The sequence below is a fragment of the Budorcas taxicolor genome, chromosome 9 (genome assembly GCF_023091745.1).
Source record: "Budorcas taxicolor isolate Tak-1 chromosome 9, Takin1.1, whole genome shotgun sequence".
Classification (NCBI taxonomy): domain Eukaryota; kingdom Metazoa; phylum Chordata; class Mammalia; order Artiodactyla; family Bovidae; genus Budorcas; species Budorcas taxicolor.
Genome location: NC_068918.1, coordinates 12,595,179 through 12,612,888, shown reverse-complemented (window position 1 = coordinate 12,612,888; position 17,710 = coordinate 12,595,179).

Below are 17,710 nucleotides of genomic sequence, written 5' to 3'. Positions count from 1 at the left end.
TGCTTTGGCTCCATCCCTTCATTCTCTCTGGAATTACTTCTCCACTGATCTCCAGTATCATATTGGGCACCTACCGACCTGGGAGTTCCTCTTTCAGTATCCTATCATTTTGCCTTTTCATACTGTTCATGGGGTTCTCAAGGCAAGAATACTGAAGTGGCTTGCCATTCCCTTCTCCAGTGGACCACATTCTGTCAGACCCCTCCACCATGACCCGCCCGTCTTGGGTTGCCCTGAGGGCATGGCTTAGTTTCATTGAGTTAGACAAGGCTGTGGTCCATGTGATTAGATTGACTAGTTTTCTGTGATTATGGTTTCAGTGTGTCTGTCCTTGGATGCCCTCTCACAACACCTACCATCTTACTTGGGTTTCTCTTACCTGGGTTATCTCTTCTCAATGCTCCAGCAAAGCGCAGCTGCTGCTCCTCACCTTGGACGAGGGGTATCTCTTCACAGCCACCCTTCCTGACCTTGAATGTGGAGTAGCTCCTCTTCGCCTTCCTGCGATATACTACCCAGTACATCGGAGACACTGGAAATGATTAGTCTCCCATTTTGACTGGGTTCTCAGAGCTGCTCAGTGATACATTTATGTTTCCCTAGCAAGGCCTTTCTCAGCTCCCCAAAGTGACAACTTCAGATCCCCTCATTCTCCTCCAACTTCTGACTCCACTTCATTCAGAGCATATAATCTTGGCTCTTAATTGACCAGGGCTGGGGGTTTCCCAGGGGTACCTCTGGTAAAGAATCTGCCTGCCAATGCAGAAGATGCAAGAGATGAGAGTTCCATCCCTGGGTCAGGAAGCTCTCTTGGTGGAGGAAATGGCTACCTACTCCAGTTCTCTTGCCTGGAAAATTCCATGGAGAGAGGAGCCTGGTGGCTACAGTCCCTGGGGTCACAGAAGAGTCCAACACAACTGAGTGACTGAGCCCAAAATTGACAGGGACAGAGGAAGATATCAACTTAGAATCCTCTCAACATCTTTCAGTTACAATCACCAAATAGCCTTCACCTCAACCTCTCTACCTTCCTTCCTTTCCTTTGGCCCCTTTGCAAGGAAAGTGGCATGACTCCTCTTGTTCAAATGGGACTTCCTGTGCTCTGGTTCCTGACTACTCCATCTATTTTGGTAAATTAGTTCACTTAATCACCAAATCTGCCACCACCACTCATTGTTTTTGTACCTCCAGATTTTTTGTAGTAATGGATCTTTCTCTTGAGTATTTAAGGATAATCATCTTTAAAAAATATCTCTTATTGTTCATTCCCAACCTCTTCCAGCTGTTAGTAACTTGCTTGTCCATTGAGAGTAACATTACGTGAAATCATCCTCTACATTCTTTGATTCTCCAGCTGCTACTCTTCATCTCAGTTTTGTCATCATTCTTTGCTCTTCTACTCAGACTTTCTTCCTCTCTCGTTATCCTGAACATAAGCTTCATGTCCTCCTGCCCCTGGTTCTTTTGTTTCTCTCCATTTTATACACTGTGCTCATGCAATCTCTTTTTTCAGTAGCCATTTAAATAGAAAGTGAAAGTGAAGTCGCTCAGTTATGTCAGACTCTTTGTGACCCCATGAACTGTAGCTGACGACTCTCCTCCGTCCATGGGATTTTCCAGGGAAGAGTACTGGAGTGGGCTGCCATTTCCTTCACCAGAGAATCTTCCTGACCCAGGGATTGAACCCGGGCCTCCATCTGAGCCACCAGGGAAGTCCAAAATATTACTCTCAAATCCTCAACCTGTATAAACCCTGTACATCCCACGTCTTTCTAGATCTCTACATTCAGAAGACCAAGAACACGTCAGATTCAATCTGTTCAAAACAGAGTATCTGCTCCAGAAAACCTGAGTTTTTCCTTCCTGGGAATGGGTATCACATGTGTGAAAGTGAAAGAGAGTGAAAGTATTAGTTACTCAGTTTCGTCCAACTCTTTGTCACCCCATGGACTGTAGCCTGCCAGCCTCCTCTGTCCATGGGATTCTCCAGGCAAGAACACTGGAGTATGTTGCCATGCCCTCCTCCAGGGGATCTTCCCAACCCAGGGGTCAAACAAGCATCTCTTATGTCTCCTGCACTGGCAGGTGGGTTCTTTACCACTAGCACCCCCTGGGAAACCCCTATGGGTATCACACTAGCCAGTAATCCAGGCAAATACTCTTCATCTCTACAACCTTTTACTAGTAAAATCACTGCAGTTTTCTGCCAGGATTATTATAATGCCCTTGGTTGGTCTTTACGCATTTATTACTCATATGTTTAAGATGTTCACCCTAAAACCAGAGTCACCCTCTAAAGAGAACATCTACTCTCATCAAACCCATGACTGAAACTCTTACATGGCTCTCCACTGATCCTGATATAAACCCAATTCTTTTTCAGAGCTCACAAAGTCCTGAATGATATGACTCAGGCTGGCTTCCTCTCACATTACCTTCTCTATGGTGAAGCTGAAACTTCAGTCTTTAGCCACCTGATGTGAAGAGCCAACTCATTGGAAAAGACCCTGATGCTGGGGAAGACAGAAGGCAGGTGGAGAATGGGTCGACAGAGGATGAGATGGTTGGATGGCATCATTCACTCAACGGACATGAGTTTAAGCAAGTTCCAGGAGATGATGAAGGCCAGGGAAGCCTGGCATGCTGCAGTCCATGGGGTCACAAAGAATTGGACATGACTGAGCAACTGAACAAAAACAACAGAGTCAACAACAAATTTTTAATTTCTAAGGTATATAATGTGTCCTCTTAGCTCTGGAGCTTTCTACGCTATTCTTCCAGATTTAGTAAGTTTTCTTCTGTGACCCAGAGAAAACAGGCCTTCTTCTCTAAAGCACATCTTGCATTGTGGAATTGCCTATTTTCTTGCCTGTGGTCTCTAATAAGGTTCCTGGAATAAAAGCTGGGACAAGCTTAACTTTATATTCCTAGCATCTAGCAAAGTGCTGGACATAGTGAAGGCAACTCATTATAAATGACATCTAAATTCATTGTAAAATGAAATCTAACCTGACTGGTTCTTTCTGCTACACCATATTCCTGAGCTAAATGCACATATTAGGTATTAAATGATTGTTGAATGCATGCTTATTGGAAATTCATTTTCCTAGTTCAACTCTGATTGAATAATTTAAATTTCTCCTCTGTTTCTTTCTTGTTTTTATTTACTGGGAATATTAGCTTCATTTCAAGTTAGAATCATAAGTTTCTCCATCCTCAATTCAAACTCTGCCAGGTGCTTCATCCTCTTCTTTTCTTTCCTGTGCCCACAAAAACAAACAAACAAACATACAAAAACCAACCTAGATATACCTTGTCATGTCAAAAATCTGTGTAGTCAATTGTGAGTTTTTCTTTTTAACCAAATCTATTAATTCACAGACTATTAGTTTTTTATGCTGTTGTTAATTTACTTATATCCAAGTTCTATACCTGGTTTAGATAATTAGAAAATAAACTACTTGGATTAATCTGAAGAAAGGAGATCAGAGACCATAAAACTCCTGAGCTTTTCTTTACAACACTGTGAATTTCTTGAGAACAAAAACTATGTGTTATGTATCTTTATATTCTTGGGACCCAAGGTTCATTAGGCCTATAACAGTTGTTAAATAAATGTTTGTTGAATGAATATCAGTTTAGTGTTCTTGAATTTTGACCATATTTTATTCCTGGCAAGTTATGTGATACTAATCAAGTCATATTCCAAATAAAAGACTCTTTCATTTTCCAAGTCCTTCCAAGTTCTAAACTCTAAAACTCTGTTTTTAAAAATTCTCTATAATAGGACCCTCCCTGCTTTAGATTTTAACATTCTCTCTCTTTGTAGAGCACCACTGAAGACTTGCTCATCAAACAAGAGTTGCAGTCAAATTAATCTATTAAAATTTAACCATGAGTTAACTTAGAAAGCTGTTTTTCTGACTAAAATTTAATCTTTGCACTATAGAGTTATTGTACTGGAAAATGATGGTGATAATTTGCACTGGCTTATTGATAGTGATGATTCCATGTGACTTTGTGATATTTGGTGAAAAACTTAACACATTTAAAAACAAAAATTGAATACTGAAGTTTTCATATACAACATATGTAAAATATCCAAATCTTCACTGTATAGTACAACTTAATTTGGAAAAAAACTTATTTTCTCACATACAGTATAACAATATAAGGGACTCTGAATTATTGCATTTATTTTAGGTAGACATTTGTTTTGTAGCTTATTCCAAGAGTAGAAGGATATACCCATGGGAAATACCTTCTGTTGTTGGCAAGGAAATAAAATCACCAATGTGCTAGTTTACACTTGTAAGCTTGAAGAAATGGTAGGGACATTCATATTGTGAAGAATCCCTAGAGTAACCATGGATATACTGAATATACAGACAACCACAGAGTTGTTAGGTGTGTTTGATGGAAAATGCATTTTCATGTCGTTTCTATGGCAATCATAAATAAATCTAGCTACTCAGAATCAACACAGCAGCTGCACATACAAACAGATATGTTCAGCAAAATCCAGAGAGTTTTAGTGTACATCAGCAGTTTGGCTCTAGGCGTGCTTGTTTACAATAACAGAGTGAGCGGTTGGGTGACGCTTACTTCCTATGTCAACTCCCAAAGTTTCATTTTAGACTTGGCTTTGCTCATGTTCAATACATTTTTGAAGAGAGAAGTGATGAGTTTCATTTTCCAAGCAGAAAGACTGGCTTAATAATGTCTCTATTTATCAGTGCAAGAAATAGTTAAAAAAAAAAAAGGAAATTGGGTTCTTTGGGAAAAAAGGTAATTGGTTCAGTACTCATTTCATTCAACAACAACAAAGCAACTTATTATTATCTTGTTAGTAGAATATATGTTATATATATTATATAATTATTATGCTATTAATATTATGCATAATAATATATAATTATTATGCTATTATATTATGCTATTTAATGTAAACATTAAAGCTATTATCTTATTTAGTCCTCCCTATACCCTAAGAATTAGGTGGTTTTATTACTCCATTTCACAGAGAAGGAATAGACATAGAACAATTAAATAATTTGTCCAGATCACACAGCTAGTTAGAGGAAAAGCTGGAATTTGAACCAAGCAAGCTTTTATTATTTTTGATTGAGAAAGTTTTTTCTAAGTGATATAAAAAAACTAATGCCAGAAAACAAAAGATTATACATTTGTTAAAAGTCTTTTTTTTTTTTTTTAAGTTTATGTAATTAAATAAAAAGCAGTAGAGTTAAAGAAAGCAATAAACTGGGAACAAATTTTTGCAGCTCACAATGAAGCATTATTTCCCTAATACATAGAGAGTACTTACAAGTCACTACAAGAAAGAGCACACATTCAATGGAAAAATAGGCAATAGATATAGAGCATGTAAAAAAGGAAATACCCTTAGCTTTTAAATATATGAAAGAATGCAAATATCACTCTCAATAAAGAGGAACGTAATTTAAAAAACAATACCAAAATTTTTCTCACTTCTCAGATTGGCAAAGGTCAAAAAGTGATAACACGTGAATTGACAAATGTGTGTAAAAAAGGCACTGTATATTACTGGTGAGACTATAAATAGGTACAAACCATATGAAGGCTAATTTGGGAATAAATATCAAAATTACAAATCGCTAACTCTGTGACCCAGCAGTTCTCCTCTAGGAAATTATAGCAAACATAAACACATCTGAAATGAAGTGGAAAGAAATTTCTTGCTTCAGTAATAGAAAAATCCTGGAAAAGCTTGAATGCCTGTCAATAGTGGACTGGTTAGGTGCACTGCTATAGACAATGAGCTGGTATATTTGCTGCTTTGTAAGCCCAAACTCTGCATGCTGGCACTTCAGTTGTGTCCGACTTTTTGCCACCCTAAGGACTATAGCCCGCTGGTCTCCTCTCTCCATGGGATTCTTCAGGCAAGAACACTGGAGTGGGTTGCTGTGCCCTCCTCCAGGGAATCTTCCCAACCCAGGAATCAAACCTGCTTCTCTCCCATTTCCTTCATTGGCAGACTGGTTATTTACCATTAACGCCACCTGGGAAGCCCTTGTAAACCTTAAGGAATCCTCATTCCGGGTGCTCAGTTCAGTTCAGTTGTTCACTCATGTCCAACTCTCTGCAACCCCATGGACTACAGCACACCAGGCTTCCCTGTCCATTCCTGGTGTTAACAAGAACCTAAGGCTGGGTACCTTGACCTCATTCATATTGTTTCCTCATTAACCACCTGATTTCCTGCTTCTTATGGGACAAGAGCCTCCATCCATGTGACCAGGCCTAGGTACTCTGTGCAATAGTTTTCCTCAGAAGATACATCACCTCCTAAGTTGAAGTCAGCTTCATGGATGTGGAGGAAGCATGTACACAGTATTGAAATTGTGTTCCAGATGCAACCCGTACCCCAGGTTCACCACTTAACAAAGAGGACCACAGTGTCGTTAAGACACTGGGTACCATACATCTCCACTATAATTTTTTCTTCCTGAATGCAAACATTCAGACCTTTTAAATCTAGGATGCTAGATCTTTCCTTTGAGAGTATTATTTTAGCTTCCATTTTAAATGTGTAGGAAATATTGATTTTATATATCCATGTGTTCAATAAACACGTATTACACACTTGAATATAGCATAAGTCAGGGCATACAAGGAAGAATGACACAGAGTTTCTGGCTCAATGACTAAACAGTCCAACAGGAAGCAGAGATAGGACAATAAGTACCATAATCTAGGTGGCCCAGGACAGAGGGAAAGAGTACCTAATTTAGCTTAGCAGGTGGTGGGCGGTGGGACCCTCAAGGTTTTGGAGACAAAGTGAATGTTGAGCAGGAATTGGGAGCAGGAAGGTAAGTGGATAAAAGAGAGAGATTTGAGTGGACTTTCTAAGATAATTTGATACAAATGACTTAACAGAATGTTTAAAGGGCTGAGGGATTTTTTTGTTACTTAAAGTTCACGAGATGATGACATGTAGTAAATGTTATCTGCTCGATAATTTCAGACTTGGAGAACATTCCCATTGGAGAAAAATGAAACCTTTGTTCTTTTTAGAGCATAATACCATGTTTGTTGATTTTGTGTCTCTGTCCTTTTTTTAAAACTGATGACAACCATGAATAAGTTCTCTTGCTGAAACTACATTATCAATTTTATGTCGACAGAAATGTAATTACTGAAGATGGATTTTAGCCAGGCCACCTGAATTAATAACCAGCCTGAATCTTCTTGCTCTGGGAGAGAGTGGAACAGAACTGTTTATTGACCACAAATGGTCATGACCTTTGCTATCTTCCGCACTCAAAATACCACAGGAGGAAATCATCTAAAACGCCATGACATTTAAACCAAGTGAGAAATATGTGTATAAAATTTATAAGGACAAACTAATGCTTTTCTTAATTTGCACTACTATTTTGGGGGGTGCCATGATTATATGCCTATTTTAAAATATACCTCCAGAAAAATACTACAAAATTTTCCTTTTTGCCATATTACCATGAACTTTAATCCAGTTTTGCCCCCCATGAAAATTTATCTCCTTCTGGTTTTTATGACTTTTTATTCCAAGTAGATGTAAAAGAGAAAAGACCCAAATTCTCACTTTGCAGTCATATATATTGGCTATTCAATCTTGGCTACAGAAATGCATTCTCAATAAGTATATTCAGCCAATGTTCTATTCATAGTTTTGATTATATTTGCTATAGCCAAAGCCAAAATATCCAAGGTGAATGTCCTCTAGGACTTAGCTCCACTTTGATTGCAACAATAGAAATATAATTCAAAGTAACTCAAGTGATTACTAAAGTAATCTATGGTTCGCATTACCAAATCATTACAAGAACAAAGAGCAGCTGGACTTGAGGAGTAAACCCCAGAAATTCAAATGTTACCAGGACTTTTTCTCAGTCTCTCATTTCTATTTTCTTCTGTGTTTCAGCTTTGTCATTCAGCCTGGCACCTCCATGTGGTTGAGACTGGGTCCATAGATGGAAAAACACCTGCCTTTCATACTTGTTTAGAAATATAACAAGAAAGGATATTGATAAGCCTAAATTAACTCATAACTATCCTAATATTAAATCAGAAGACTAGGACTAAAAGAGACAGGGAAAAATAATTTCCACAGAAAAGCAGATGCTGTTGCTATGAGAAGCAAGAGTAACTGGGCAGGCAAAACTGTCAACAGTCTTTATGAGTGTTAACACATCAAAATTACATTTGTTCAAGCTGTAAAAATAATTCTCAAGGAGTATTTGGTTTTCATTTTTATATATAAAATATCACTAGGGCAGCAGAGTTGCTTGAGGACAGATGTATTATTAAGGGCAAAATCTGTTGATTTGTTGTTTATTGAGGAATATTAACTCCCCTGCAAAGCATAATAGTGTGTATTAGTGTGAATATCAAAACACTTCAGAAAACCATAAGTTGTATTCACATTTTCAGTCTTCTGGTAGTTATTATACTTGAAAGCAAACACATTTGAAAACAAATATACAAGAAAGAATAAAATTTTTGGCAAAAGGACTGATTTTAAAACAAAGCTCTTTATGATGAGTCATTCTTTGCAAAGTTCCTTCTACCCCAAAAAATCAGTTTCATAAACCAATATGAGAATGTTTTATTTGATGGGGGAAGTTAATTCAACATATATTCATTTTTATTGAATAAGTATTTATTGGGTGCCTTCTTATTAGTAAATTACTCTGTTTGAGGACAGCAGGTATATTCAAATATCTCAAATTTCCAGCCTTGAGGAGACTTAGGAGACAGTAAGACACAATCAAAAAGAGTTATAATTTTAAAAGGTTAAAAAAAATGTTAACCAAATAATATGGAAAGATAGGGTCAGTTGAAATTTAAAAGAGAACAAAGACAATGAAACATTTTCAGGTAAAAGGATAAAGGTAGAGGATGACTTTCACAGATAAATTATATTTCAATTTGCTGCCCGTGGTCATTTTTACTGTTATAAATCTCTTTATAATTAGCATTGGAGGAATTGCCCTGCAAAACAGAAGATGGAATTGTAGGCAAAGTTTAGGCACCCAAGCCATCTTTGACGGTCCAATTGTTCATCTTTCTCTTTAACTTCCACTCATCTGGTGGTGAAGAGTAAAGGTGGGAATATTTTCTAAACATACATGAAATACATATTCTTAACTTTCAGGTTTAATGTACACAAGCACACATATGAATGTAAATATGCATTAGCATTTGTTCTTGAAGTAACTACTGAGAAAAGTACTGCATTCACTCATTCATTTATTCATTCAACAAATACTTGAGATTTCAGGATATGCTCATAAACAAGATCAACCAAGTTCCTGCTTTCACTAAGATTACAGTATTTGGGGGGATAATAGTTCCATATGTATGATATACAATAAGTAAATGCAATAAAATAAATTCAACTGGGGAGAGTCTCAATTCAAAAGTCCTTTGAAAAGGATAAAATGCAGCAAAGGGATAAAGAATAGCAGAAAAGGAAAAGACTCTGAGATGAACCATATAAATGACTTAAGGATGAAACAGAAAAAAAGAGAATACCGTGTATGTGCAAAGTAATATAAGAGGCTATACTAGTTGCTGAGATGTATAAAAATAAATATTTTGCTTGATCTTTACTGTAGCAACCAGAGTTTTAAATTAATTTGGAGAAACACAGTATATATGTAGAAAAAAAATATGGACTAGCACACATGGATATGAACCTGGACATGAATTATTAGAGTGCATGCAATCATGCAGTTATAAAGCTGTGAAGCATTATTCAATAATATTTCATGAATACATTTTGTCAGGCGAGTGTATGCTCCTTGGTTCTGTCTTGTCACAACAAAGATTGGAGCGATGGACATTAACGCCCTCGGCGCACCACAGCTCTCGGGTCTTGGACAAACTGTGTTATAGCTCTTAGACAAATCAGTGTTACAGCTCTATTTTATTTAGAAGATAGCAGGAGAATCCATCTTGAAGAATGAGGGCATGCCAACCCAAAGACGCGAAGAGAAGAGAGTGGAGGAGCACGCCAGTGTGCCGGAGAGAGAGAGAGAAAGAGCCCTTTGGCTCTACTTTTTATATGTTTTTCCCTCCCTCTGGGCCTACCCTATGCAAATTGGGCTAGCCAGGAATGCTGTTTATTCTACCTGAAGTCCTCACTCTGGTCCTTGGACTTTCCTTTGACCGTGCTTTGTTCTATTTTCGTGGTCTTTTCCCTTCCTTATCTTTCAGTTCAGTTCAGTCCCTCGGTCGTGTCCAACTCTTTGTGACCCTATGAATTGCAGCACACCAGGCCTCCCTGTCCATCACCAACTCCCGGAGTTCACTCAGACTCGTGTCCATCGAGTCAGTGATGCCATCCAGCCATCTCATCCTGGGTCGTCCCCTTCTCCTCCTGCCCCCAATCCCTCCCGGCATCAAAGTCTTTTCCAATGAGTCAACTCTTTGCATGAGGTGGCCAAAGTACTGGAGTTTCAGCTCTAGCATCATTCCTTCCAAAGAAATCCCAGGGTTGATCTCCTTCAGAATGGACTGGTTGGATCTCCTTGCAGTCCAAGGGACTCTCAAGAGTTCTCCAACACCACAGTTCAAAACCAGCAATTCTCTGGCGCTCAGCCTTCTTCACAGTCCAACTCTCACATCCATACATGACCACAGGAAAAACCATAGCCTTGACTAGACGGACCAATGTTGACAAAGTAATGTCTCTGCTTTTGAATTTGCTATCTAGGTTGGTCATAACTTTTCTTCCAAGAAGTAAGCATCTTTTAATTTCATGGCTCCAATCATAATCTGCAGTGATTTTGGAGCCCAGAAAAATAAAATCAGCCACTGTTTCCACCGTTTCCCCATCCGTTTGCCATGAAGTGATGGGACGGGATGCCATGATCTTCGTTTTCTGAATGTTGAGCTTTAAGCCAACTTTTTCACTCTCCTCTTTCACTTTCATCAAGAGGCTTTTTAGCTCCTCTTCACTTTCTGCCATAAGGGTGGTGTCATCTGCATATCTGAGGTGATTGATATTTCTCCCAGCAATCTTGATTCCAGCTTGTGTTTCTTCCAGTCCAGTTTCTCGTGATGTACTCTGCATAGAAGTTAAATAAGCAGGGTGACAATATACAGCCTTGATGTACTCCTTTTCCTATTTGGAACCAGTCTGTTGTTCCATGTCCAGTTCTAACTGTTGCTTCCTGACCTGCATACAGATTTCTCAAGAGGCAGGTCAGGTGGTCTGGTATTCCCATCTCTTTCAGAATTTTCCACAGTTTCTTGTGATCCACACAGTCAAAGGCTTTGGCATAGTCAATAAAGCAGAAATAGATGTTTTTCTGGAACTCTCTTGCTTTTTTGATGATCCAGCGGATGTTGGCAATTTGATCTCTGGTTCCTCTTCCTTTTTTAAAACCAGCTTGAACATCAGGAACTTCACGGTTCATGTATTGCTGAAGCCAGGCTTGGAGAATTTTGAGCATTACTTTACTAGCATGTGAGATGAGTGCAATTGTGCAGTAGTTTGAGCATTCTTTGGCATTGCCTTTCTTTTTTGGACTCCTGTTTCCTATTCTAACTACCTAATAATTTGATGATGAATGAATGAACTAAATTAGTATCCAAGCAAAAATTCCTTCCAGTTAAATCAAATATCAATACATTTGCCCAAGGAAATAAAATCTGCCACTGTTTCCATTTTTCCCCAGTTATTTGCCATGAAATGGTGGGACCAGAAGCCAAGATCTTAGTTTTTTTTAAATGTTGAGTTTCAAGCCAGGTTTTCACTCTCCTCTTTCGCCCTGATCAGGCTTCCCAGGTGGCTCAGTAGTCAAGTATCCACCTGGCAATACAAGAGCTGCAGGAGATGTGGATTTGATTCCTGGGTTGAGAAAATCCCCTGGACAGGACTAAGTGACTGAGCACCATTTCACTCTTATCAAGAGGCTCTTAAGTTCCTCTTCACATTCTGCCCTCAGGGTGGTGTCATCTGCATATCTGAGGTTGTTGATATTTCTCACAGCAATCTTGATTCCAGCTTGTGCTTCATCCAGCCCAGAGTTTCTCATGATGTACTTTGCATATAAGTTAAATAAGCACGGTGACAATATACAACCTTGATGTACTCCTTTGTTTCCCTATTTGAAACCAGTCTGTTGTTCCATATCCAGTTCTAACTGTTGCTTCTTGACCCACATACAGGTTTCTTTGGAGACAGGTAAGGTGACCTGATATCCCCATCTCTCTTTAAGAATTTCCACAGTTTGTTGTGATCCACACAGTCAAAGGCTTTAGTGTGGTCCATAAAGCAGAAGTAGATGTGATGCTCCTTTTTCCTTAGGACTGTTCCAGGCAGTGCACTCTTGATTTTTTCACCCATCTCTGCTGTCTACCTCACCTTGCTTGTCTCTAATGTCTGCTTGTCGTTAATATCCCAAGTTGTATCTTTTTCTTGGGGAAATCATCACTGATGTCCTCAGGAGACGCTGTGTCTCTTTCTTTCAAGCTGTTACTATTCTTACAATTGGTCTTGTTTATTGTGATTATTTGAGTAATAAATGACCGTTAGAATGTAATCCAATGAGGACAGAAACTCTTTGCTTTGTACGTAGCACAGTGCCTGTCATACTATTTTCTGAATAGATGTAAGTATTTGAAGGCATTTGTTAAATGATTAAAAAATGTCATTTTATTTAAAGCTCTCCTTTGCCACCTCCTCTATTCTAAGGATATAGTATTGAATATACAAAGTGATTAGCTTTTCAAAACCATTTTTATACTGAGTTAAAATGATTGAGAGATCTAGATTTATCAGGAATGGTATAAACTTTCAGCACAATGATTCTCTAATAAAGAAGACATTTCCTCCAATGTCTTTTCATTGACTTTGAAGAAACCTTAATAAGATGTCAAATCACTACAATAGGTTGCATTTTACTTCAAATACATGGTGTTCTAGTTGATAGAATGAATCCAAATAAGTGTTTCTGAATGACTAAATAATCATACTTTATTTTTTTGCCCGTAGAAAAATGATACCTGATTTGTTGCCATAGATATGCCATTTTCTTTAAAACTCTCAGAAGCTGAAAAAGATGCTAGAAGTGTAGTATATTTATATGAGTCAGACAAGTAGAATAGATTCCAGGGTTTCCAGCTATTTCCAGCTTAAAAGATTTCTCTCCTTAGACCTGCTGTTCCTTCCCAGATGCTCAGTTACTGTGTTTGCACTGACTTTATGTAGGACCACAAGGATTTAACACAAGCCATGGAAAAAGCAAGAGAGTTCCAGAAAAACATCTATTTCTGCTTTATTGACTATGCCAAAGCCTTTGACTGTGTGGATCACAAGAAACTGTGGAAAATTCTGAAAGAGATGGGAATACCAGACCACCTGACCTGCCTCTTGAGAAATCTGTATGCAGGTCAGGAAGCAACAGTTAGAACTGGACATGGAACAACAGACTGGTTCCAAATAGGAAAAGGAGTACGTCAAGGCTGTATATTGTCACTCTGCTTATTTAACTTCTATGCAGAGTACATCACAAGAAACACTGGACTGGAAGAAACACAAGCTGGAATCAAGATTGCTGGGAGAAATATCAATCACCTCAGCTATGCAGATGACACCACCCTTATGGCAGAAAGTGAAGAGGAACTAAAAGGCCTCTTGATGAAAGTGAAAGAGGAGAGTGAAAAAGTTGGCTTAAAGCTCAACATTCAGAAAACCAAGATCATGGCATCTGGTCCCATCACTTCATGGGAAATAGGTGGGGAAACAGTGGAAACAGTGTCAGCCTTTATTTTTCTGGGCTCCAAAATCACTGCAGATTATGATTGCAGCCATGAAATTAAAAGACGCTTACTCCTTGGAAGGAAAGTTATGACCAACCTAGATAGCATATTGAAAAGCAGAGACATTACTTTGCCGACTAAGGTCCATCTAGTCAAGGCTATGATGTTTCCTGTGGTCATGTATGGATGTGAGAGTTGGACTGTGAAGAAGGCTGAGCACCGAAGAATTGATGCTTTTGAAGTGTGGTGTTGGAGAAGATTCTTGAGAGTCCCTTGGACTGCAAGGAGATCCAACCAGTCCATTCTGAAGGAGATCAGCCCTGGGATTTCTTTGGAGGGAATGATGCTGAAGCTAAAACTCCTGTACTGTGGCCACCTCATGCGAAGAGTTGACTCATTGGAAAAGACTGTGATGCTGGGAGGGATTGGGGGCAGGAGGAGAAAGGGACAACAGAGGATGAGATGGCTGGATGGCATCACGGACTCGATGGACGTGAGTCTGAGTGAACTCTGGGAGTTGGTGATGGACAGGGAGGCCTGGCGTGCTGCGATTCATGGAGTCGCAAAGAATCGGACATGACTGAGCGACTGAACTGAACTGAACTTCTGATAAGGGCCCAATTGTATATACATTCTATTTCTCCTAAAGCCATGTAGATCTACTACCCCACTGTAACTTGAACTATACAAAATCAATGATGATTGTTTTTCCTATGATACTCTTTAAGAACTCATTAGCAACACAAATTGGAGATCCTGATATTTCGTTTCTGACCATAATAATTGATGGGGATGTTTTCTAGAGATGTCTTAAACAATATACTAAAATGTCTCCTGGTTACTATTTTCTAAGTGTCCTGACTAAATGGGCAGAGAGGTTGCTGATTCCACCTTTGATCAACAATGCATGGAGTGCTCAAGTCACCCTATTGTGTCCGACTCCTTGTGACCTTTTGGATGATAGCCTGCCAGGCTCCTCTGTCCATGGGATTCTCCAGGTGAGAATACTGGGGTATTCCTTCTCCAGGAGATCTTCCCAGGCCAGGCCTTGAACCCTCATCTCCTGCACTGACAGGCAGACTGTAAATTTCTTATAGTGACTTATTCTCAGGGAATTTTAAGGTTCCAAGTGTTCAGGTCTTTTTGTATTCTCTCTGTACAACTCAGTCTAAATTGGAATAGTTATTTTAAAATCTGTGTTTCTTTTGTATCAATTTATAAATCACTCCATTAGAAAAAAAACTCATATGTCTTTCATATCTTAGCCTCCTTGTGAAATTGCTGTGTGATAACATTCTCAAGATTCTTAAAATTTCATTCTTAATAGAATCTGAGCTGTGCTGAATACTGAAGCTTCTTTAAGGTCTTATTTGTATATCTGGAAGTTTCTATGAGGTATTGTCTTCAAAATTTCTGATAACAGAATTTTATAGTCCATTCCTGTGTTTGACCTTCGCTCTGAAATAAGTTCTTAATTTGAGAATTGATTGTCATATAAAGTGACTGAGAATGGGAAACAGTATTATTTTTAAACTCAGAAGCTCCTAGTATCTTTATATTCAAGTTTTTTTTTTTAGTTCATTTTTCTTGTGCTTTGTTCATAAGTAGCAAGATGAAGCCAGATCTCACTTTTAATATTCTTCTGGGAATTCTCTTTCTCTAGTTCATTGAGTTGGCTTCCTTCTTCCTATCTTACTACAGAAATAGTGTTGACAGTCTTTTTACCTCCACATGACAAGTCATCCTTTCCTACTAGTACTAAAACATTTCTCTTGCTTTTTTTCAATATTTTACCATCAGCTTTCTCAAGTCTTTTTAGGTGTCCATTAGGACTCTTCTCAAAGAATCTTGGGTTTTTCTTAACAGTCTCTTCAAGGTCCTCCCAGCTTACACAAAACTTTTGATCACAAAGCCAAGACTGTGATTGCTTTTCTTTTCTTTCTCATACTTACACCTTCATTTGTTCTTATCAAATTTGCCTTATTCTTCCAGGTCTGTTTCCATAATTTGTCAGTCTTCATATACACTGAAATCATACTTAAGTTCAACATATTCAAATTAGGCTATTCTGCCAGAGACCAAAACATTCACTTTCTCTTGGCTGAGGACCTATAGTTTGGATTGGATTGATATTTTCTTTTCCTCTACCTTACAATCAGAGACACAGGTTCAACCCCTGGGTCAGGAAGATCCCCTGGAGAAGGGTATGCAACCCACTCCAGTATTCCTGACTGGAGAATCCCATGGACTAAGAAACCTAGTGGGCTATAGTCCAAAGCATTGCAAAGAGTCAGACATGACTGAAGCAACTGAGCATGCACCTTACGATCAGTGCCTAAAGCTTTACTGCTCCTCAAAAGTAAGTCTTGTTACCCAACATTGAACTAGATCTATCTTACCAGGATTATTCTACTTTCAATGACTCTATTAGAAAACCTGGGCAGTTTTACCACATGCTAGGCACTCTTTTAGGTGCTGAAGATCAACAGGTAAATAAATAATTTATACTAGGCATGAATCTCAATTTAAGGCTCTGCCTCCTAGGTTTCACCTTTTCTGTTTTCTTGGTCAATTTCCAGCCATGCTAGTAGGCAACCCAAAACTCTGACCTCTAACTCCTCAGCCAAATAAGGCTACTGATTTCTGCTTAAGCTTTACTCTCCATGGAATACAGAAAATGATTTTGTTCAGGTCAAAGCTGTTCTAATTTGGATCTCACTCACAGCGTTGTAGTCCATGGGATCTCAAAGAGTCAGATACGACTGAGTGACGTTCACTTTCACAGTGTTTACCTCTTTCAAGGGTCTGATCCATCCAGTTTCTGCTTTTGGTGCTGTCTAGTTGCTTCAAGTCATTGTTGATTGTATCTCTCTATATAAAAACATATATATTTTACAGCTGTTATTAGAATCATCTGATACGAGATACTCTGGCTTTACTAGAATTTCTATCTGTATTTTTTTTAAATAAAGTCTCATCAGTGACAATAACAGACCCATATTAATAAGTTTAAATTTCAGCTACTTCACTTCTTAGAGACATGGTAGTGAAGGAGTTGACAAGAAGCAAATTAACCAATTTCCCAAATCTGGAAAGGGATAAAAACAGCTAATACAAGTGAGGTCCTTGGCTAACAGGCCAGTGATGTCAATCCGTATAGATTTATTCATCAAAACAGAGACAATAGCCAGTCCTTTTTGTTTATTGTCTCCATTAAGGATCTCCTCTCTTGACACAATAAAATGTTTCTCCAAGATCTGATTCATATTTTGGCAAGCCTGCTGCCAATGAAAATGTTTTTCAAGAAATACAATTTTTATAAATTCCTAAAACTCATCAGGCAAGTTTTTATATAAGATCTATCTCCACAAGAAATGCATGATGCATACAAACATGAATTTAGTGGTGGAGCCATAATTGATAAGAAATTAAGGAGTTCCTTTGCTAATTAGTTGCTGAGTTTTTAACATACTTCTTGCAGTCAAAAGAGATATCTAAACCAGAACTTACCATTATACTGAAAGAAGACTCCTATTTTATTGTCTGTTAAAGTGAAATTAGCTACCAGGTGAGACATCTATTGAGACTTTCAGGTTCAGAACTGGAAATTTAGTCCTGCAATTTAATTTTCTCTTTATGAACAGATGGTTAATTTTAGTTGAAGAACTAAGTGTCTAGAAAGAAAGGTACTGATGTTGGTGTGTGCAAGCATAAGCCCAGGTGGGAAGTAGAGTCAGTAGATAAGTTAGCTGTTAGCTAAATATATTATTTTTCCTATTTTATGTAACTGATGAAATTTCAGCTATTCATATAAACATATGAATGAAGATTAATATGGTGGTCGTCACCGTGTGTATGTGCCACTTTTGATGCTATCAATGTTGATAAGAAGATCACACCTTATAGGTACAAGACA